This window comes from Symphalangus syndactylus, chromosome 9 (assembly GCF_028878055.3).
Source record: "Symphalangus syndactylus isolate Jambi chromosome 9, NHGRI_mSymSyn1-v2.1_pri, whole genome shotgun sequence".
Classification (NCBI taxonomy): Eukaryota; Metazoa; Chordata; class Mammalia; order Primates; family Hylobatidae; genus Symphalangus; species Symphalangus syndactylus.
This window is the reverse complement of record NC_072431.2, coordinates 18,030,627-18,039,398: the sequence shown is the minus strand read 5'-3', so window position 1 is coordinate 18,039,398 and position 8,772 is coordinate 18,030,627. Positions and strand designations below refer to the sequence as shown.

At 38.0% G+C, this 8,772-nt stretch overlaps 1 long non-coding RNA gene across 1 annotated transcript; it reads left to right on the top strand.

The window, feature by feature from the left end:
• The first annotated feature begins 339 nt into the window (after positions 1-339).
• On the top strand, positions 340-7,019 carry LOC129490521 (uncharacterized). The gene is made up of 4 exons (XR_008660275.1): positions 340-422; positions 5,725-5,827; positions 6,548-6,678; positions 6,924-7,019. It is a non-coding gene; the product is annotated as an uncharacterized lncRNA (long non-coding RNA).
• The last annotated feature ends 1,753 nt before the right edge of the window (positions 7,020-8,772 follow it).

Below are 8,772 nucleotides of genomic sequence, written 5' to 3'. Positions count from 1 at the left end.
CCACATGGTCTCAAAATGGCTGCACTCTCACTTTCACATTCAATGCAAGAGGAAGGAGGAGGGGGCTATGCTGGCATGTCTGGAAAGCAAGCCTTTCTGGGGTAAAGGAGAGGGGGCTTGGGTATCACTATTGTATAAGCCAGTCAGAAATATTGGCCACAGGTGAGCGGGGCCTGTTCTGTTGAGACATATCATAGGCTGATTATTATTTTTCTCATTCCAGCTTCATTAGGCTTATAGTTAGGAAAAAAAATTCTTCCATGATGCTGGCAGAGTTGTTAGTTTTAGTCAGTGTGAGGTTTTCTTTCTCTGTCTTTAGGGGAGTTGGGAGTGGATACATCAGAGGGTGCCATGCAGAAGACATTTGAAATGGAGTTGAGTTTTCAAACATTCACATCCTTTATTTCATATGAGAATGTGAGGTAAGTATATATGGTTAATAAGTATGAAGCTATTCTGTAAATTTTATATATGATGAAATTGAGAACAAGAGACTATTAATAAATGATAAAGAAGACAGGTGACCACAAGTCAGGATATATTTGTGATTCCCAAAGATAACTAGCAATGAGCTAGGCACAGCACAGCACAGCAGGTTCTTAGTACTTGTTCCAGGTCAGACCTGTTATTATTTTGATTCTATTATCTAGTCTAAGAGTAAAAAAACATTTAAGAAGTAAAAGACACAGTATCCGGAACACATTTTGGGAATCCAAGAGCTTTGATTTCACTGTGGATAGAACCATCTCAACCCCTGCCTTTCTCTGGTGTGAATATTCCCGTAAGTAATTTAATCTTATTTCCATCTGTAAAATGGGAATTATTTTGTATACAGTTTGCCTTGCTAAGAGTTATTTGAATTAATTTGTTAATGTGCATAAAAGGCTTTTTGAGATGGAAAGTGCTAGGCATTGCTATTCGTTCTTCTAATGATGTATTTAGTGTATAACGGTTAAGCCTCTGAAACAAAACACTGATAAAAGGTTGAAATTCTCTAATAGGTATCACTTAGCTGATGAAGTTGCTAGCTAAATGGCCGTGAGTCTATTTTAGTATTCTCTCAAGTGAAATTAATTCAGAAAATAAAAATTAAGTGAGCTTCACTTAGAAGTGTACTAAATTTAGTGATAGAGTTTACCTGACCAGCGGGTTTTGAATATTCAAGCAGCAAGATTTTACATTGTCTCAGTATCACCTTTGCTATATTATTTAATTCATTCTAGCTTTATAATCCTTACTGCTTTCCATGATTTCCTACCAATAACTATTATTGAACAAATTATACTTCATATGTGTTGCTAGATTTTTCAACCAATGCTTCAACATTTATGAACTGCCTCTCCGCACAATATAAACCCCTTTATCATGCTTATCGTTACATACAGCAATGAAATTTTTCCCAGTAGTTTCGTATGTATACATTTCCTCCCTAACTACAAGAACAGAAGCTACCTCCTTTATGTTCTTTGTAAGTCAGAAACTTACTAATTTAACAAACATAATATAGCCTTCTATGTTTACAGAAACAGACAAATTAACATTACACAAACATCTTATTTAATATCATTTTCAAAGCATTTTTAACCTATCCATTTGATCTTCACTAGGGTGTTATTCCTATTAAAAAATCTGCATTGCGTATATGTATACAATTTTTTCCTTGCCAAACGGAAAAAAATTCTAACCAATTATGATTTATAAGATCTTTACAGAAACATGAAATATTTTCATAATGTCACTTTCATTTTTTCCCATGCTCAAAATAACAAGATATGAATATTTGGGAGAAAGCAGGCCAGAGAGATTAAAGGATATGCCTAAAGTTGTATGCTATTTGGTAAACAGAATGAGACCAGAACTTCAGGAAAGTCATTCTACATCAGTACAAATATTAGAAGTGGACATTCTTCAGTGGAAAAGCAGCCTGGAGGAACCAAATGGTCTTTTAAAAAAAAAAAAAAAGACTTTTTCAAGTGCAGGAAATCATCTTATCAGTGACCACTGAGCAGCCCCCAAGCCAAGCACGATCTCTTTATAAAAATAACCAAGGCCTACTCCCTACCCTTCAGTGGCTTGGTGACTTGTAGGTGAGACACACACTTACATAAGTTCCTGCAAATCAATGGAGACTGTCCTTTGGGAAATCTGATAAAACCACATTTCACTGTGCCTGTTCAGCCTGTGGGAGTGGGGAGGGAAGCAGGAAGTGGGAAGAAGAAAACCTTTAAGGAGAGTAAATCATATCAATGAATAGAAATAAAAAGACACCAATAACTTTAGGTAAAACTAATTAGCACTTATTTCATTAGATTGTAATTACCTGAGTGTCTGTCATTACCACCAAACACTGAGCTCCTCATTGCCATAAACCATTTTGTGGGAGAGACTATTTGGACACTGAAATTCATTCTCTCATTCCTGCTTAGCACCACAAGCCTGACTTTTAGCTAGATAAGTGGCACCAGAATAAAGTCTACGTCTGCCAGCCTTTCTTGCAGCTAGGTATGTGACTCAGTTCTGACAAATAGGATGTGAGCAGAATTGCTGAGAGTTCTGAGAAAAACTCCTTTAATCTTTCATCCTGCTGCCTGGGATACAGGTGGCAGCTGATGTTTCAACTGTCTTGAACTGTGAGATAGCCTTGAGGGTGGAAACCAAAATAGGAGAGAAGGGACTCTGGGGTTTTTTGATAATTCTTTGGAATCATCCCCTGAGCTGACTTCAGTCTTAATTTACACAAAAGAATAAACCTGAGTGTGTTTAAGCCCCACAATTAAGTTTCTGTCAATAGTGGCTGAAACAAAGCCTCACCAATATACATCACATCTGTGTATTCCCAACAGAGAGTATGGTGCCTACATTGGTAGTTGCTCAAAATGTTTGCACTTTAAATTTATTTAAACCTTCCTTATTTTAAAAAGAATTAAAGACAGGGCACTAAATAAATGGCTGCAACAGTTGAAATTACACCAATTACCAAGGAAGAGCATAAAGACCAAATCAGGAAAACAAACACAAGAATGAAAAGTCAGTCCTCAAGATATAAAATCATAGAAATTACACACAGAAATGTAAAGGCAACATTACTGTTTTGCTAAGGAAGAAAATCTGGCAACATGATTTTAAAAGTATCAAGACAGAAAAGAAAAAATTGTAAGTAAATAATTGGCTCTACATGAGGTGCTAATACATTAAAGGACAAAAATCAAACTCAAAATGATAGTTGAGAATTGTTCTATATCAAAGCAGGGAAGGTTCGAGTAATTTATAAAGGAAAGAGGTTTAATTGACGCACAATTCAGCACAGCTAGGAAAGCCTCAGGAAACTTACAGTCATGGCAGAAGGTGAAGGGGAAGCAAAATACCTTTCCCAGAAGGCAGCAAGAAGGAGAAGTGCCTAGAAAAGCGGTGGAAAGCCCCTTATAAAAGCATCAGATCTCGCGAGAACTCACTCACCATCATGAGAACAGCCTGGGGGAAATGGTCCCCCAGAATTCAATTACCTCCACCTGGTCTCTCCCTTGACATGTGGGAATTATGAGGATTATGGGGATTACAAGTCAAGATGAGATTTGGGTGGGCACACAAAACCTCACTCAGGAAATCATGTGCAAAATAGGTGCTGGTAACTATGATTTATTCAACAATCACTGACAGCAATTCTTCTGTGCTGGGCACTGTTCTAAACACTTATAAATATTAACTCACTGAATCCGCATTATAACCTTATGAGGTAGTTATTGTTGTTGTGCCCATTGTTTAGATGGGAAACTGAAGCCCAGAGTGATCATATTACTTGCCCATGATCACATAGTAGGTAGGGGAGCAGGATTTTACCCAAAGACCAACATTTTTAAGATGAAAAGTGTTGGGCATTGTTAGTTCTTCTAAAGTATACTTTAGGGTATAGCATACTGATGGGAAGACCAGCTTCTTGGCTCCTTTAAATCTACTTCACATTTTAAAATTATGGAGAAAGAAAGAGAATCTGGAAAGGACCCAGAAATAGGTTAAAAGAAAAGTCATAGAATGAAAAAATGGATCCCTGAGTAAAAGGCAAAGTTGCTGTGTTTTAGAGACGAGAAGATACCAATGAATTTCCACCTCCAGTGAGAGTGTGGTCAGAGGAAGGACAGAACTGCTTGATTGTGATAGCTGTAAAGGAAGGTGTTGGAATCTGTGATCCTGATGGTTCTTAAAATAAGGAGGGATGATGTAAAATATATTTGCAGCAATGTGGATGGAACTGGAGTTCATTATGTGAAGTGAATAACCTAAGCACAGAAAGACAAAGATTGCATGTTCTCACTCATGTGAAAGCAAATAGAGTAGACTGGTGGTTATCAAAGGCTGGGAAGAGCAGAGAGAAAAGGTATGAAGAGACATTGATTAATGGGTACAAATAAACAGTTAGACTTAGTGTTTGATAGATCAGTAGGGTGACTCTAGTTTACAGTGATCCGGTGTACATTTCAAAATAGCTATTACGTTGGTGCAAAAGTAATCACACCATTTTGCCATTAGTTACAATGTGATATTAAAATCGCATTACATTACTTTTAATGTAATGGCAAAATGGTGTGATTACTTTTGCACCAGTCTAATAGAGAATAATTTGAATGTTCCTCGGAGACAGATAAATGTTTAAGGTAATGGATATTCCAATTACCCTGATTTGATCTTTACATATTATATGAATGTGTCAAAATGTCATTCTTACCCTGAAAATACATATATCTGTTATGTATCGATTTCCAAAGATTAATTTAGAAGATTTTATAAGATATTTATATCACTTCTTTCATATATATTCTTCTGAATTGATACTTATAATTCACATAAGTACATGTAAATTCTGAATGCCTTCTCTGCCTTTCTCTCCTTGTCCTCATGGAGATACTTCCTTATCTTCCATGATTTTGCTCCAAGAATATTCCCTGTTGATGCTCCCTAACCTTCCCTCTGTCTCTTCCCAAGTTCAGTTGACTCGGGGTGGAGGGGGTGCTTAAAAATTTTTAGCCATTTTAGACACTTGTATTTGGGCTATTTTCCCACTGTGTTTGCAATTAATTGTTCGCAAGCACACAGCCCTCAAACAGGCTATGTATGAGCTTCCTAGGGCAGAAACCACCCAACATAGTGATAGGCACATGCTTGGCACTGAAGAAAAACTTGCTGAATGAAAAAATGAATGACCAATTAACTAACCGTATGCTATAGGAGGACTAGTGTAATCCAGAGGGGGCAATATCGTTTTACAAATGCATCTTGAAATTTGACAATGATGACGTGAATACACAGATTCCACTGTCCAGGAACAATATCCGAAACAGAAACCAAAGCAAAGTGTTAAGAAAATAGATGAGGTGTTAACAATTTCTTTTTCTTTGGAAAAGTCACCTACTAACCTTGCAAGAGGCATCATTGTTGATTCATTGAGCTTTGCCCTCAAAAAGGTAAAGAAAACATCCCCAGCACAGTACTCAAAACAATAGGAAGACGAAAAGCAGGGGGAAATTTGACCTTGCTCTTCACAGTTTCCTGGAGAATTTTTAGTTCTATTGTGAAGCCTTGCTCTGGCTATGACCTCTGTGTACCCCAAGATTGGGTCAGCTTTGCACATAGCTTATGGATTAAACCCCTGGGACCATCCTATAGCCTGAGCTTTAACTGATCTCAAGAACATGCACCCAAACCTGCATATTCTTTTCTTTTGCTTTACAGGGGATGGGGACTCCTTTTAAAACAGAAGCTTTAAAAGACAGTAGCTAGAATTTATGCTGAAGTGGAGTAACAGGCTTTGGAGCTGAGCAGTGTCCTAATGCAGGTGAAAAGCATGTATTGATTACTTAAAGAAAGTTAAAATAAAAGCAATTTTTCTCCCCATTTCGGCACATTGCAGCTTTTGGCCTATCCACTCATAGCTAAAAAAGCATTCTTTCCTGATAATCAAGCTTCAGCTGTCTGAATTTCAGGCTGAGCCTCTCCTCCTGAGCTCTGCTGAAGAGCTGCTTTAATTAACCATTATACCACAGATGTTATTGATTTTTTTTTCAAATCTGGTTGAAACATCATTGTGCTGGATCATGGCCAAAACTAAGGCCTGAATTTGTGTGTGTGCGCTGCTTTTACTCCTTCTGCATACCTTATTAGTCTCCATGTCTGTTAAGTGCAATCCTTAGTATTAACTCAGAAAATATAGAATTGATTTTTAGCCTAGCAGCCGTGATCTAAGGGCTCCTAATTTGAAATCTGAAAACCTCAGTTGCTGAGGAAGTCTTTCCGCTGTTACTCTACACTTCCTTGAAGTAAGCTTTTTATTCTTTAATTTAAAAAAGAAATCTCCCTCTGCCTTTTACTTCTTTTTCTTTCACACACATACATTTGGAAGTTTCAAGGGAACATGAACATCTCTTTGCATTTTGAACGTGTTTGTCATGAAAGGCCCCAGAGGCTTATTCTTCCCTGCCCTAAATGTTTGACCTGCAATGTAGATTGTATAAGATTGTGAAATTGAAGTGTCTTTAACACTTTCCACATTTTGAAGGGAAATTTGGAAGAACTTGAACAGCATTCACTTTGAGCAAATTGCAGGATATCAGAAACAACGGGGCATCTGCCTTCCTTTTACAATCCACCTTCCAGTGGGATGATAAACTCAAGGACCAAACAATCACAGTAGGTTCCTAAATTCTGATAAGGTTTCTGTGAGTTCAGTGATACATTCTTTAAATGTAATTTGAAGCTTTTAAAATACTGTAATGGCAGCTCTTGACCTTTAAAAATCACATGGAGCAAGAGGTGGTGAAAAATGTTTATTTACTCTGCATTAGTGGCTAACCTCCCGTTCCTTCCTAGAACCAGTAGTTCTTTTATACTCGGGAACTCACGCATGTCACCCTCATTCTTCCAACACGAACCAGACAGGCCCACTTGAGCTGGAGAAACAATGGCCTGTAGCCGGTCCTATGCCTCAGTGCGAAACAACAATGCAGGCCTCTTGACGAATTCTGGCGTCGCGAGTGGAATCTTGCAGTTCAACATGTCTGCTGAACAGAAGTTGGAAAAAGAAAAGATCATCTTGTAAACAATTAATTAATGTTTGTCATGAATTATCATTTTTACTTCCTTCTCAAGAGGCTCAAAGGGAATAAAAAGGCATTTTTGCAGGTGGTGGCATTCAAACTAAGGGCAATCAAAGGTTTGAGAGCTGAGGCACAGCACTCTGAGTCTCTAAGGGTGAATGGTGCTAGGATTAGAGCACAGCAGGGGGTTGAGGGCTTCAGGTGTGAAGCTTAATGTTTGTGATCAGCAAAAAAAGTCTTGAATTTATCTAAACTGCTCTTCTGCTAACAGTACTTCTAGCACATAAATGTTCTGAAACTGACAAGTGTTCTCATTGCTCTTCTAATGCAAACATGATCTGCATTTGAAAGATGCATCCCTTTTGCCTAATTTAGAATGTGCATCACAAAGAGTGTTAGATGATGACCCCACAAAGAGATACACACACACACACACACACTCACACTCCATGCTGCATGCACATACAACACATGAAAACTGTCTCTTTCTGGCCTAGATCTTCTCTGAAGCTCCCAGGAAGGATCCTGCAAGATTGTTTTTCTCCAGATTGCTAAACAAGAGGTTGAGAACTAGGAGCCTCAATAGCCATCTGACCAGCGAACTCCTCTGATCTTCTACATGAATAATCCCTTTTAATTTGGTTTGGATAACTGTCTAGAATTTATCGTGCTGCATTTTCACTTGCAATCTTCCCTCTGCTTCTCCCAGCATTGACTTCTATCAGTAGCAAGATATTGAAGAGTGTCCAATATATGTAAAAATTTTAAACACACACACCACCAATATTAAAATTTCCTGAGGAATTATGACTAATATTTGCAACCCCTAGAACCAATGATCTTGGCAGGCATTGTTGATAAAGGTTGCTGAGTCCATATAAATACATCTGATGGTTTAATGAATCCTCTCCGTAATCAATTGTTGAACTCTAATTAAATACTCATTTTCTTTCTATATCATCAATAGAGGTCACCTACTAGGAGAGCTCTAAAGGAAATACTAAGTTAAAGGTTATGAGATATCGCTTAGTGAAAATGAGTCATAGGCAAAACTTAGAAGGACCAAGATGAATCTTAACCTTGAGTTACTTTTTAATCTAACCTTCCCAAACTCTCCCCTATCCAGTAGTACCCACCCATTTTCTTTTCTGCATTCACATTTCCTATTCCCTTTAGTATTCACCTGACATCATGCAATAAACACAGGTTATTGGGGCACGAAGCCTGGAGGCCCTGAGGGATCCAGGACGACAAAGAAAATGTAGGCACAAACTTGACTCCTTTTGTCTTGACTCTTTTGGAACTATTACGTTGAGTGATGTTCTGAGGTTTATGGTCACCATCCTAGACCATGTCGTGGGATTTTCCCTTGAATCCCAGCATGTAGTACAAACATGTGGGCTTAAACTTAGGAAAAAAAAACCCAGAAGCTAGAGAAGAGTTTGGGTAAAATGGGCCAAACTAGAATATTATCAGCTCAGGGACATGAAAGGAGAGTTAAAAAGTTTAGAAGAGGAAGGGATCTGGGAGGAAAGAAGGTGAGCAGAACCCCTGTGATGGAATAGACAGAAAGGAACCCCTTTCCTGAAATTCCTGGCAGCTCTAGTTTGTTAACATCTAAAAGTGGATAAAATGACTTACCAGAAAAAGTAAATTAGTTTCTCAAAACTACTAAAACTCTTCAAAC